This window comes from Aquarana catesbeiana, linkage group LG04 (assembly GCF_042186555.1).
Source record: "Aquarana catesbeiana isolate 2022-GZ linkage group LG04, ASM4218655v1, whole genome shotgun sequence".
Lineage (NCBI taxonomy): Eukaryota > Metazoa > Chordata > Amphibia > Anura > Ranidae > Aquarana > Aquarana catesbeiana.
In genome coordinates, this window is record NC_133327.1 from 597,068,517 (window position 1) to 597,082,820 (window position 14,304).

The window sequence follows — 14,304 nt, forward strand, 5'->3', positions numbered from 1 at the left end:
CGTCGGGAGCAGACAGTTTTCCAAAGATTTGCTTGGCACAAAAATTCCATCCGTTTGTGTCAGCCAAAAGGAATCCCATTCCTTGGGCCCCTTGGATATCACTTTTCAAGGGTTGCTGCTAAACGACCTAAAGATGGACATTTATGCTAAAATGAACACCATCCAAAAGCTAAAAGAGGAGTTGAATACCTGGGACCAGAAAATATCAACTTTTGTGAGTGGCAAACAGATACTAGAAAAGCTTGTGTGCCAATACCCTAAACTGAAAGTGGACAACAGATATCTCATTGAAGAGGACATGTTCGTAGACAGGCGACACATGCTTGAGTTGCAGAAGAAGAAGCAGATAATGGATCCCTATCAGCACTTCTTCTATTACTTACAGACCCAACCAAAGTACTTGTCCAAGCTAATCTGTCAGATGTCGGACAGATGACTATAACACTCTTACAGAAGGGCTTCTCCACAGACTGTACAATAAGGCCTCAACGCCACGAGAAGAATATCATCTTGTGAAGCTTTTGGAAAATGCCATTCAGTATGAGGTCAAGAAAAAATGTACTAATATCAAGGATATCTTGGAAGGAAAATTAATGAGCATTAAGACAGCCTTCAGCTTTTACAGCAGGCTACAAAATGCAAAGTCCTCCACAAAAATCTAACTCCAGTGGTAAAGGAGATTGTTCAGTTACAATACCGGTTAATGGAGAAACCTATTACCATACCTTACATGGCAGACCGAGTCTTACGCTCAGTATTCTCAGATGTGCACAATATACCTTATGGAATTAGGTATGTGGCAAAAGTCTTAAGACAAGCCCTGCACAAAAAGTTCCCCCAGGCAAGTGAAGATAAAGTCCTGGAGACTCTTGGCTTTTTCATGTACCAGTATTTGCAGTCAACCATAGTTTCCCCAGGTGAAGCTGGCATAATTGAAACCAAAGCGGAAGCAGATTCAGGGCAAAAAGAGAACCTCATGGTCGTGGCTGTGCTTGTCGGTCACACCATGGGTAACATTCTCTTCCCCATGGAAAATGCTAATGCCGTCATGAAAAATAACTATATGGTAAAAGATTACCCACATTTCAGGACAATGTTTGAGGATGTTTTTAAAATTCCAGAACCAGAGGAGAAATTTGGCTTCAATTAATATTCTGACTTTATTTCTCTGAAGAAGCCAAAGATAAAGCTCCCTGTAATAGAAATTGTAGGCACACTGAAGCTGCTTTTAAAATATAAAAAAGTGGTCTTCCCAGACCAAAAGGACATCCTTAATAGCATTGTCAAGTCTCTTAGACCAGTTCCTCATATTAAAGAGCTTCTTTTTGGTGAGGACGCAGTTTCTGCTTACAGAGGTGAGGATCTGAGGAAAATTGAAGCCTACCTCACCTTAGGCAGCAAATATATTCCACATAAAGAAAGTAATTTGACAAACCCAAAGGCTTTAAAGGATGATAAACTAAACAAGATGACAAACCCAAAAGCTGGGCTTTCAAAATCAATGGACTTTCAAGATATCCAGAGCAATATCGCCAAGGATATCCTAACGAAAAACGAACTTCAACTGCAGCAACAAGCTGAAATAACGAAGCTCAGACAGGCAGTGGATGCCCTCAGCGCCAGATCCACATACTACCAGGACCAGATAGATCAGTATCAGAGGTTCTGGAACAGCTGCCTTGAAAACTTAGTAAGCCAAAAGTCATCCAATACTGGTATGACCATGAAGGAAAAAGGGAACACAAAGATGCAGAAGGAGACAGAGAAGCAAGATAAGGTTAAGATATCGGGGCTGAAGGAGGAGAGGAATGAGGAGAAGAAGCAAAATAGGAAGAAGTGGACCTGGTTTTGTAAACTGGTCCGCCCACAATCTTCCAATACTGGTATGACCATGAGGGAAAAAGGGAACACAAAGATGCAGAAGGACACGGAGAAGCAACATGATATTAAGATATCGGGGCTGAAGGAGGAAAGGAACGAGGAGGAGAAGCAAAATAGGAAGAAGTGGACCTGGCTTTGTAAACTGGTCAGCCCAAAGTCACCTACTAACGTAAGAAAGGTAAAATATACTGCAGCAAAACTGCAGAACAAAGGTGTCATTACTGGCACCACAGGTAAGGAGACCAAGAAGCTGATGAGAGAATGGCTGACGATAGACATTGACGCGGATCACCAAATTAAAGTCAGCATCGGTGAAAGGTCTGTTCTTATTCACATTGCTGACATCGTAAAGCATCATTATACCAGACCACCAACCATGGAGATATTCTGCTATCATGTTGTTATTTTTGGTGTACAGCAAGCTGTATGACAGACCAAACAACGCATAACTCACTGTAGCATCTGTGATATACCCTGGAGGGATTTCATTGGGGGCATTACACTTGGGGGAGGGATTTATACTGGAAGATTACATCAGAGGGATCTGGGGGAGGATTCCACTGGGAGGAATAACATGGAGGGGGGAGGGATACACTTTGGGGAATTCACAATGGAGAGATTACACTTGGGGATTCACAAAAGGGGGATTTACACTGGAGGGATTTCATTAGGGGCATTACACTGTGAGGATTACATTGAAGGGATTTCTTTTGGGGCATTAAACTTGGGGGATCACACTGTGAGGATTACACTACAGGGATCTCTTTGGGGGCATTACACTTGGGGGATTACACTGATGGGGAGAGATTTACACTGGGAGATTACACCAGAGGGATCCAGGGGAGGATTTACATGGAGGGGGGGGATACACTTTGGGGTATTCACACTGGAGGGATTACACTAGGGGGATTCACAAAAGGGGGGATTTACACTGGAGGGATTTCATTGGGGGCATTACACTTGGGGGATAACACTGTGAGGATTACACTGAAGGGATTTCTTTGGGGGCATAACACTTGGGGGATTACACTGATGGGGGAGGGATTTACACTGGGAGATTACACCAGAGGGATACAGGGGAGGATTTACATGGAGGGGGGAGATACACTTTGGGGGATTCACACTGGAAGGATTACACTTGGGGGATTAACAAAAGGGGGGATTTACACATGAGGGATTTCATTGGGGGCATTACACTTGGGGGATCACACTAAAGGGATTTCTTTGGTGGCATTACACTTGGGGGATCACACTGTGAGGATTACACTGAAGGGATTTCTTTGGGGGCATTACACTTGGGGGATTACACTGGGAGGGATTTAGACTGGGAGATTACACCACAGGGGGATAGCACTGGGAGGATTTACATGGAGTACGGGGGATACACTTTGGGGGGGATTTACACTGGAGAGATTACACTTGGGGGATTCACAAAAGGGGGGTTACACTGAGGGAATTTACACTGGAGGGACTTCATTGGGGGCATTATACTTGGGGGATTAGAGTACACCAGGAGGATGGGGGGGGGATTTACATGGAGCGGGGGGGGGGATACACTGTGGTGGATTCACACTGGAGGGATTTCATTGGGGGATTACACTGTGAGAATTACGCGGGGGGGGGGGATACACTGCAGGGGATTTACACTGGGGGATAACATGTTTTGAAGGACTTTGCCTGTGAGACATAGGGGGTTATTTACGAAAGGCAAATCCACTTTGCACTACAAGTGCAAACTACAAGTGCAAAGTGTGCAGTCGCTGTAAATCTGAGGGGTAGATCTGAAATGAGGGGAAGCTCTGCTGATTTTATTATCCAATCATGTGCAAGCTAAAATGCTGTTTTTTATTTTCCTTGCATGTCCCCCTCGGATCTACAAGGACTGCACTTCCAAGTGCACTTTCAGTGCAATTTCAAGTGCACTTTGCACTTGTAGTTTGCACTTGTAGTGCAAAGTGGATTTGCCTTTAGTAAATAACCCCCATATTCTTGATTAATTATTTTAATTGGCATCTTAGTCTTACCATTGTGAATTAAGAATTTATTTGTAGAGTAAACATAATTCTCAATCATATAGTACAGGACACAGGATCTATAGTTTCATATGGGAACGAAGGACAGCTAATAGCAAAAGTGTGTAGACAAAGGACACGCCCGTTAAAAGAGAATTATACAGAAAAAAATGATTAGTTAACCACTTCCCGCTTGGCCTATAGCAGAATGACGACCGGGCGGTGATTCAGTTATCCTGACTGACGCCCTGCAGGAGGGCGCGCATCGCAGCGATCGGTGGCGCGGTGTATCAGTCTGACACACCGCTACACCGGTCTCGGTAAAGAGCCTCTGGCGAAGGCTCTTTACCACGTGATCAGCTGTGTCCAGCTGTGACGGCTGATCACGATGTAAACAGGAAGAGCCGTTTAACAGACGCGAGTAGAGGAGAGCCGATTGGCGGCTCTCCTGACAGGGGGGTCTGTGCTGATTGTTTATCAGCGCAGCCCCCCCTCAGATGCCCACACTAGACCACCAGGGACGCCCCCAGGACCACCAGGGAAGCCCCCAGCATGTGGATGGCCAGGTAAATCCCCCATGGCCATCCACATGTGAAAAAATATGCCCAAAATATGCATGTCCACAAATGGGCACTGACTGGCACCTCTGTGGCACATTACAAAACAGGGATGCCCAGCAATGCCACTCATCAGTGTCATCAGTGCCACCCATCAGTGTCCATCAGTGCCACCTATCAGTGCCCATCCATGCCCACCTATCAGTGCCCATCCATGCCCACCTATCAGTGCCACCCATAAGTACCCATCAGTGCCACCCATAAGTACCCATCAGTGCCGCCTACGAGTGCCCATCAGTGCCCCCTACGAGTGCCCATCAGTGCCACCTATCAGTGCCCAAAAGTGCCCATCATCAGTGCCCGTCAGTGCCACCTCATTGGTGCCACCTCATCGGTGCCCATCAGTCCTGCCTTATCAGTGCCCGTCAGTGCAGCCATATCAGTGCCCATCATTGAAGAAGAAAACTTACTTTTTTACAAAAAAAAGTAACAGAAACAAAGAAAAACTTGTTTTTTTTTCAAAATTTTCAGTCTTTTTTTATTTGTTGCGCAAAAAATAAGAATTGCAGAGGTGATCAAATACCACTAAAAGAAAGCTCTATTTGTGGGAACAAAATTATAAAAAATTTGTTTGGGTACAGTGTAGCATGACCGCGCAATTGTCATTCAAATTGCGACAGCGCTGAAAGCTGATAATTGGCCTGGGCAGGAAGGTGTCTAAATGCCTGGGATTAAAGTGGTTAAACCCACAAGTGTTTTTTTTTTTACCACTACTATTCCTTTATATTGGCTTTTGAAATTTACAAATGCAGCAATTTGGGAATTGGATGAAAGGTTTAGCACTGGGAAAGACTTTTTGAAAGACAGAAAATGCATTTTATATACAACTCTATAGATCAGACCAAAATGAGGGACAAATGAGGAGGAAAGAGGGACAGAGGGACTTTTTTCTAAATCAGGGACAGTCCCTCGAAATCAGGGACAGATGGGAGCTATGTAGTTTTAACCAGGGACATGGGGTGAGGTCAGTGGCTGACCTCACCGCACTTCAGTATACCCCTGAAGGTGGTACAGGGGGTATAGAGCTCAAAGAAGCACAGGTTGCCAGCAGCTTGAGAAGGCTTGAGCTGATGATCACTTGCAGATTTTGCTTGAGAAGACGACAAGGAGTAATCCAGACACTAATAAAAGCCTGGATGAGGGTAGAACACAGGAGAGTAGATTGGAGGCTGTGGTGAGGCCAGCTGAGGGTCAATCACAGGTAAGTGATAAGCCAAGCCGGGGGTCAAACACTGGTAATCAGGCAGGTGCATGTATAGCAAAGTCCATGAGCCAAGCTGGGGGTCAAACACTGGTAATCAGGGAGGTGCAAGTATAGTAAAGTCCATGAGCCAAGCCAGGGGTCAAACACTGGAGAGGAGATCAGAGCAGGTCAGGAGGCAAGCCGAGGTCACAACAGGAATATCTTGAAAGTTTAACACAGGAACAGGCAAGAGCTGAAGACAATCCAGCAACTTGGGTCAGACAGAGCCAGCCTTTTATAGGCCAGCAGGGGGAACCATCTATTACATGATGCGCCTACGGTGCCCATTTCTTCTACTGGCAAGATTGCCAGTACTTCTACGGCCTATTCTCTGAACACTATTTCTCTGACACAATGACAGCAATTTTATTCCCTAGGGTGTCTGCTAAAACATAATGTTTGGGGGTTCTGAGTAAATTTCTAGCAAAAAAATGATGATTTTTACATGTAGGAGAGAAGTGTCAGAACTTGCCTGGGTGGCAAGGGCTTAATTACCATAAGTAATATACAAATCATTATTATATATTATTTTTAAGGTAATTTACTATATTTTCAAAAACTGTACTCAAGCAGGTGGCTTAATAGACAAATTACTGAAGTTTGAATAACTTGAATAAGTTTATAACTTTCAACTGTAAATATATAAATAATAAATTATTATGTCATAACATATAGCAAAATAATATATGATTTAGCTTGATTATAACAGTACCTTTTCGGCAGCAGAAGATTCTCATTCTCCCTCTTAACTGTGTGAGAAAAACATGGGATTGTGGGTAAATCTTATACCCATAAACACGTTTTTCCTTCTAGTTAAGAGGGTTGGGCTGGAAGGGAGCATGTGTCTTTTAGACACATGCCCCCTTTTACAACAGTGCAGTGAGAGGAGAGCTCCACTGCAGCATTTTTATTTGACAGCTTGGGCCAATGGTATTTTACCATTGGTCCAAGACTCCAAGCTGTCCATTGAGCTCAGTGCCTCTGACAAGAAGTGAGGAGAGGCTCTGTGAGCTCAACCTCTCAGTCTGCTGCAAACAGTATTTAAACTGGCCTCTCTGTATGTAGCTTCTGACAGGCTGCGCAAGGAGCCCCGTATCTCCAGAACCATAGGTGGCAAGAGCACCAAATTTTGACCAGTGGTGGGGTAGGACTACAGCTACCTACCACCTAAAGTCGCCAAGCCATGACCCTTGAAGCGCGATCTTTTTTTTTTGTTTGTTTGTTTTTGACCTGACTGCACGTCCATGGTTTTAATCCGTGTTATGTTGCCACCTTCAAGAGATAAGAGACACAAAGATAAGCTGTACAGACTGCCTAGAATAACTCCTCCAGCTCTCAGCATTATTATTACTATACAGGATTTATATTGCGAAAACAGTTTACGCAGTGCTTTACAATATAAAAGGGAGACAATGCAGTTACAATACAATAAAATACAAGAGGATTAGGAGGGCCCTGCTCAGAAGAGCTTACAATCTTTAGGTTTATGCTATTATCTGTAACAGAAACTTTGCCCTGGAAAAAAAATGAAAGGGCAGTAGCTACAAATACTGTAGCTGCTGACTTTTAATAAACATGTGCTTACCAGTCCAGGGATCCAGCACTGTCCTCACCCGGGCTGCTTCGTTTACCCAATGCCACCATTTTGGATGTGGGAAGGAGGATGTCACTTTCTGATGCTTCACAGCCAGCATCCCACTGCACATGCGTGAGTAGGAGGTTACAGGTGGTGGGGAGCAAAAATAGGTACCTGCTCCAATCCCCCCCCACCCCCAAAAAAAACACCAAAGAGTAGTAGAGGAGGAAGCGGGGGGACTGGAACTCCCCTTTTTAGGTGAAGTTGGTGGGGGGCCAAGGCTGCCTCTTTGCTGGAAGAAATACATGTAAGGTAAGGTAAGCGTTCCATAGTGGGCAAATCCTGTATACTGCTTATGGGGAAAGTTCCTGGGGGCTCCAATTCTCCTCAGCTTTAAAACAACACATCCATTACCTTTATCATAGGGTGACAGCTCTGCTGTGTGATTTCTCTGCAGAAGAAATAGTGTTGTCACCCTGTTAAAAGAAGTAGGAGAATCTGGTAAGATCAGCTATACATTAAAGGGGGCACTCAGTATTAATACCAGTTAATAACGGCTTCATTTGGGGATTTTTTGGGGGTTTTAAAGGATAAAATAGAAGTACCGTATTTCAATCCTGCAGACACCGCAAATACTTTTTACACTTCCCACATTACTGCTCTTTGCGCTGCCTTACCTAGTGACCCCAACAAAGTGACAACATAGTAACCTTTATATTTGGCAGCATGATTTATAACCTTTTTGAGTTTTATGACAATTATTGTACCACAGCAAAATGACATTTCTAAAGGAAAAATTGTCATTTAAAACTGATCGCAGCTGTAATGAATTGTCGGGTCTCGGCAATATTGATAAAACTCATTGAAAAAAAAGGGCATGGGATCCCCCCCAGTCCATTACCAGCCCCTTTGGGTCTGGTATGAATATTAAGGGGAACCCTGAACCAAAATGTTAAAAAAAATTGCATGTGGGTCCCCCTAAAATCCATACTAAGCCCTTCAGGTCTGATATGGAAATTAAGGGGATCCCTGCGCCAAATGTAAAAAAAAAAAATGACATAGGGGTCCCCCCAAAATCCATACCAGACCCTTATCCGAGCACGCAACCTGGCAGGCCGCAGGAAAAGTGGGGGGACGAGAGAGCGCCCCGCCCCTCCCTCCTGAACCGTACCAGGCCACATGCCCACAACATGGGGAGGGTGCTTTGGGGTCTGACCCCAAAGCACCTTGTCCCCTTGTTGATGGGGACAAGGGCCTCGTCCCCACAACCCTTGCCCGGTGGTTGTGGGGGTATGCGGGCAGGGGGCTTATCGGAATCTGGAAGCCCCCTTTAACAAGGAGACCCCCAGATCCCGGCCTCCCCCCCTATGTGAATTGGTAATGGGGTACATTGTAGCCCTAACATTTCACCAAAAAAAAGTGTCAAAATGCTAAAAAAGACAAGCGACAGCTTGGGACAAGTCCTTTATTAAAAAATAAAAATGTCCCGTGATGTAAATTCACGCCGCCCGACGGACCGAAAATAAAAAAAGCCGCAACCTTTCCGCCTCCATGGGAGGCTCCCGCCTACTGACGTTTCTTCTCTGTAATAGTTCTTATATAGCTGAGGGCAGGGCGACCCCGCCCCCCTCTGACGCCACAGGGAAGCCCCCGTGGCATCAGAGGGGGGCAGGTTCACCCTCTGAGTCAATACTTTGTAGAACCACCTTTCACTGCAATTACAGCTGCAAGTCTTTTTGGGGATGTCTCTACCAGCTTTGCACATCTAGAGAGTGACATTTTTTGCTCTCTGCAAAATAGCTCAAGCTCTGTCAGATTGGATGGAGAGCATCTGTGAACAGCAATTTTCAGGTCTTGCCACAGATTCTCAATTGGATTTAGGTCTGCACTTTGACTGGGTCATTCTAACACGAATATGTTTTGATCTAAACCATTCCATTGTAGCTCTGGCTGTATGTTTAGGGTCATTGTCCTGCTGGAAGGTGAACCTCCGCCCCAGTCTCAAGTCTTCTGCAGACTCTAATGCTGTGTACACACGATCGGAAATTTGGCCAGCAAAAGACAGATAAGAGCTTTTGGTCGGAAAATGGGACCGTGTGTAGCAATTCCGACACGCAAAATTCCTACGCATGCTCGGAAACAATTCGACGCATGCTCGGAAGCATTAAACTTCATTTTCTCGGCTCGTCGTAGTGTTGTACGTCACCACGTTCTTGGCGGTCGAAAGTTCAGCAAACTTTTGTGTGACCGTGTGTATGCAAGGCAAGCTTGAGCGGAATCCTGTCGGAAAAGCCATATCTTTTTCCGACCAAAATCCTGATCGTGTGTACACGGCACTACAGGTTTTCTTCTAAGAAGAGAGATTTGGCTCCATCCATCTTCCCATCAACTATGACCAGCTTTCCTGTACCTGCTGAAGAAAAGCATCCCCACAACATGATGCTGCCACCACCATGTTTCACAGTGGGGATGGTGTGTTCAGGGTGAAGTGCAGGGTTAGTTTAACGTCACACATAGCGTTTTGCTTTGAAGCCAAAAAGTTAAATTTTGGTCTCATCTGACCAGAGCACCTTCTTCCACATATTTGCTGTGTCCCCCACATGGCTTCTTGCAAACTGCAAACGGGACTTCTTATGGCTTTATTTCAACAATGGCTTTCTTCTTGCCACTCTTCCATAAAGGCCAGATTTGTGGAGCGCACGACTAATAGTTGTCCTGTGGACAGATTCTCCCACCCGAGCTGTGGATCTCTGCAGCTCCTCCAGAGTTACCATGAGCCTCTTGACTTCTTCTCTGATTAATGCTCTCTTTGCCCAGCCTGTCAGTTTAGGTGGAAGGCCTGGTCTTGGTAGGATTGCAGTTGTGCCATACTCTTTCCTTTTTCGGATGTTGGATTAAACAGTGCTCTGTGAGATGTTCAAAGCTTGGGATATTTTTTTTATAACCTAACCCTGCTTTAAACTTCTCCACAACTTTATCCCTGACCTGTCTGGTGTGTTTCTTGGCCTTCATGATGCTGTTTGCTCACTAAGGTTCTCTAACAAACCTCTGAGGGCTTCACAGAACAGCTGTATTTATACTGAAATCAAATTACACACAGATGGACTCTATTTACTAATTAGGTGACTTCTGAAGGCAATTGGTTCCACTAGATTTTAGTTAGGTGTGTCAGAGTAAAGGGGGCTGAATATAAATGCTCACCACACTGTTCACATATTTATTTGTAAAAAAAAATATTGAAAACAATTTATCATTTTTCTTCCCCTTCACAATTATGTGCCACTTTGTGTTGGTCTATCACATAAAATGTCATTAAAATACATTTACGTTTTTGATTGTAACATGACAAAATGTGGAAAATTCCAAGGGGTATGAATACTTTTTCAAGACACTGTATATACCTCAGTACTGATTGTACCTCATACCCCATGATGCCTCACTCCTCATTATACCTCACATAATATCTCACACCTTGTTATACCTTATACCTCACTATACCAGTAAGATATACAGTCTGCACAGAGTGTTAACATCTCTCCTTCTCATTTGTTACTATATACTGACATAAAATAATAATAAACCCATACCATGTCCAGGCCCCATCCAGGGGAGCCACCAGTCTCCAACTGTTCCTTTGTACTACAACAAAATGGCCTCCAACCTCCTGTTGCCATGGTTACACTGAGGGATTCCACTGGGCCTGTATATTATGGGCCTCACTGCTAAATATGGGGGGTGTCACTATTGTTATTGATAGGTGAGAGGATATGCTTCAATACTGACTGCACCTCATACCTGATGATACCTCAAACCGCATTATGCCTCAAAGCACCTCACACCTTTTTATACCTCATCATAACTCATAAAATACCTCATGCCTCATTATTCCTCATTGTACCTCGTATAATACCTCACATCTTATTATACCTCACATAATACCTCACACCTCATTATATCAAATCATACCTCACACCTTATTATACCTCATTGTACCTCACATAATACCTATACCTCACTGTACCTCACATACTGCATTACACCTTATCAGACATCCCAACCTGCAAAAACTCATTTCAGGGAGGTGGCAAACTCATTTCAGTAAGCCGGCGCCGACCCCGTCGACTGGGCACACAGCGGGGCATGGGGTATGCATCAGGGCACATCATGGGGCACACAGCAGGGCATGGGGCAGACAGAGAGGCATGGGGCACACAGCAGGGCATGAGGCACACAGCAGGGAACATCATGGGGCACACATCAGGACATGGGGCACACAGCAGGGCACAGGGCACACAGGGGCACTGGGCACACATCAGGACATGGAGCACACAGCAAGGCATGGGGCATACAGTAGGGCACACATCATGGGGCACACAACAGGGCACAGATAAGGGCATGGGGCATACAGCGTGGCATGAGGCATACAGGAGGGCACACAGCAGGGTACATCATGGGGCACACAGCAGGGCACACAGGGACACTGGGCACACATCAGGACATGGGGCACACATCAGGGCACACAGCGGGCATGGGGCACACATCAGGACATGGGGCACATAGCAGGGCAGGGGGCACACAGCGGGCATGGGGCACACATCAGGACATGGGGCATACAGGAGGGCATACAGCAGGGCACATCATGGGGCACACATCAGGACATGGGGCACACAGTAGGGCACATCATGGGGCACACAGCGGGCATGGGGCACACATTTGCGGGAGACTTGAGAAGTCTGGAACAGTAGGAAACAAGCTGTGAAGCCAAAAGGCTTCACTTCCTGTTTCCCTTAGTAAATGAAAATGCAAAGGCAGCATGGCCGCTATGCGTTTCAATAGGTTTCCCAATGTGACAGAACACGAAGGCGGCAGTGGACATCTTTTTACACCAAGGCAAGTCTTCAATTTACCACTTATTTTAGCAGTTAACTCACCTTATATACTGAAATAGACTATTTCACCCCAACCAAGTGAAATTGTCTATTTTAGTATATAATCAGTTTTCCGCTAAGCAGTGCGGGGTGTACCGAGATGGCCTTTGCCACCTTCTGCCTGCTTGCCTGGGTGTAAGAAGATGTCCGCTGCTGGCTTTGTGTTCTGTCAGATTAGGAAACCTATTGGAACGCATAGTGGCCATGTTGACATGCATGGCGCATGCGCAGTAAGCATTTTTTGCTCAGAGCGTCCCTTCCGTTACATTTTCTGATGGGCAGCTGTATTCTGACAGGACACCGGCGCCTGCACCTGGAGCCGATAGACAGGTTGGCTTCAGGTGCTGACTTTGCGGGCTCCCTGGACAGGTAAGTGTCCTTATATTAAAGTCAGCAGCTGCAGTATTTGTAGCTGCTGACCTTTATTTTTTTCTCCCCCAGGCTGGAACTCGACTTTAAAGTGTTTGGGTTTGGCTTACAGAAAAGGTGGCAACCCTATTTAACCACTTCCCGACTGCCTAACGCAGATATACTGCGGCAGAATGGCACGGGCAGACAAAATCACGTACCTGGTACGTGATCCGCCTTCCGCGGGCAGGGGGCGCATCGCTCCCCCCCCCCCCCCACGGTGCCAGAGGTGGTCGGCATCGTTAGGGGAGCGATCCAGGCTGAGGGGGAGACCACTCATTCGTGGCCACCCCCTCGCGATTGCTCCCAACGAATGAGAATCTTCCTCTGCTGCTGTATAGTAAACAGCGGCAGAGGAAGTCTCTCCTGGGCTCGGTATTTTCCGTTCCGGCGCCGAGGAGAGAAGACATCTGAGTAAGTGCACAACACATGCACTTACAGTAAAACACACTAGGCACACTTTGCACCCCCCCTCCCCATCACCCCCTGATCAATCCCACCCCCCCCCACCCCCCGTCACAGTGACACCAATAGCAGTTTTTTTTTTTTTTTTCTGATTACTGCATTGGTGTCAGTTTGTGACAGTTAGAAGTGGTAGGGCAGTTAGTGTTAGCCCCCTTTAGGTCTAGGGTACCCCCTACCCCCCCCCAATAAAGTTTTAACCCCTTGATCACCCCCCGTCGCCAGTGTCACTAAGCGATCGTTTTTCTGATCACTGTATTAGTGTCACTGGTGACGCTAGTTAGGGAGGTAAATATATAGGTTCGCCGTCAGCGTTTTATAGCGTCAGGGACCCCCATATACTACCTAGTAAAGGTTTTAACCCCCTGATTGTCCCCTAGTTAACCCTTTCACCAGTGATCACCGTATAACTGTTACGGGTGACGCTGGTTAGTTAGTTTATTTTTTATAGTGTCAGGGCACCCGCCGTTTATTACCTAATAAAGGTTTAACCCCCTGATTGCCCGGCGGTGATATAAATTGGGGTTTTAGGGTCAGATAGGGTCTGCGTCACCCCAGGCAGCGTCAGGTTAGTGCCAGTACCGCTAACACCCACACACGCAGCATACACCTCCATTAGTGGTATAGTATCTGAACGGATCAATATCTGATCCGATCAGATCTATACTAGCATCCCCAGCAGTTTAGGGTTCCCAATAACGCAGTGTTAGCGGGATCAGCCCAGATAACTGCTAGCACCTGCGTTTTGCCCCTCCGCCCAGCCCAGCCCACCCAAGTGCAGTATCGATCGATCACTGTCACTTACAAAACACTAAACACATAACTGCAGCGTTCGCAGAGTCAGGCCTGATCCCTGCGATTGCTAACAGTTTTTTTGGTAGCGTTTTGGTGAACTGGCAAGCACCAGCAGCCTAGTACACCCCGGTCATTGTCAAACCAGCACTGCAGTAACATTTGGTGACGTGGCGAGTCCCATAAGTGCAGTTCAAGCTGGTGAGGTGGCAAGCACAAGTAGTGTCCCGCTGCCACAAACACAGGCCCGTCGTGCCCATAGTGCCCTTCCTGCTGCATTCGCCAATCCTAATTGGGAACCCACCAGTTCTGCAGCGCCCGTACTTCCCCCATTCACATCCCCAATCAAATGCAGTCGGCTGCATGAGAGGCATTTTCTTTACGT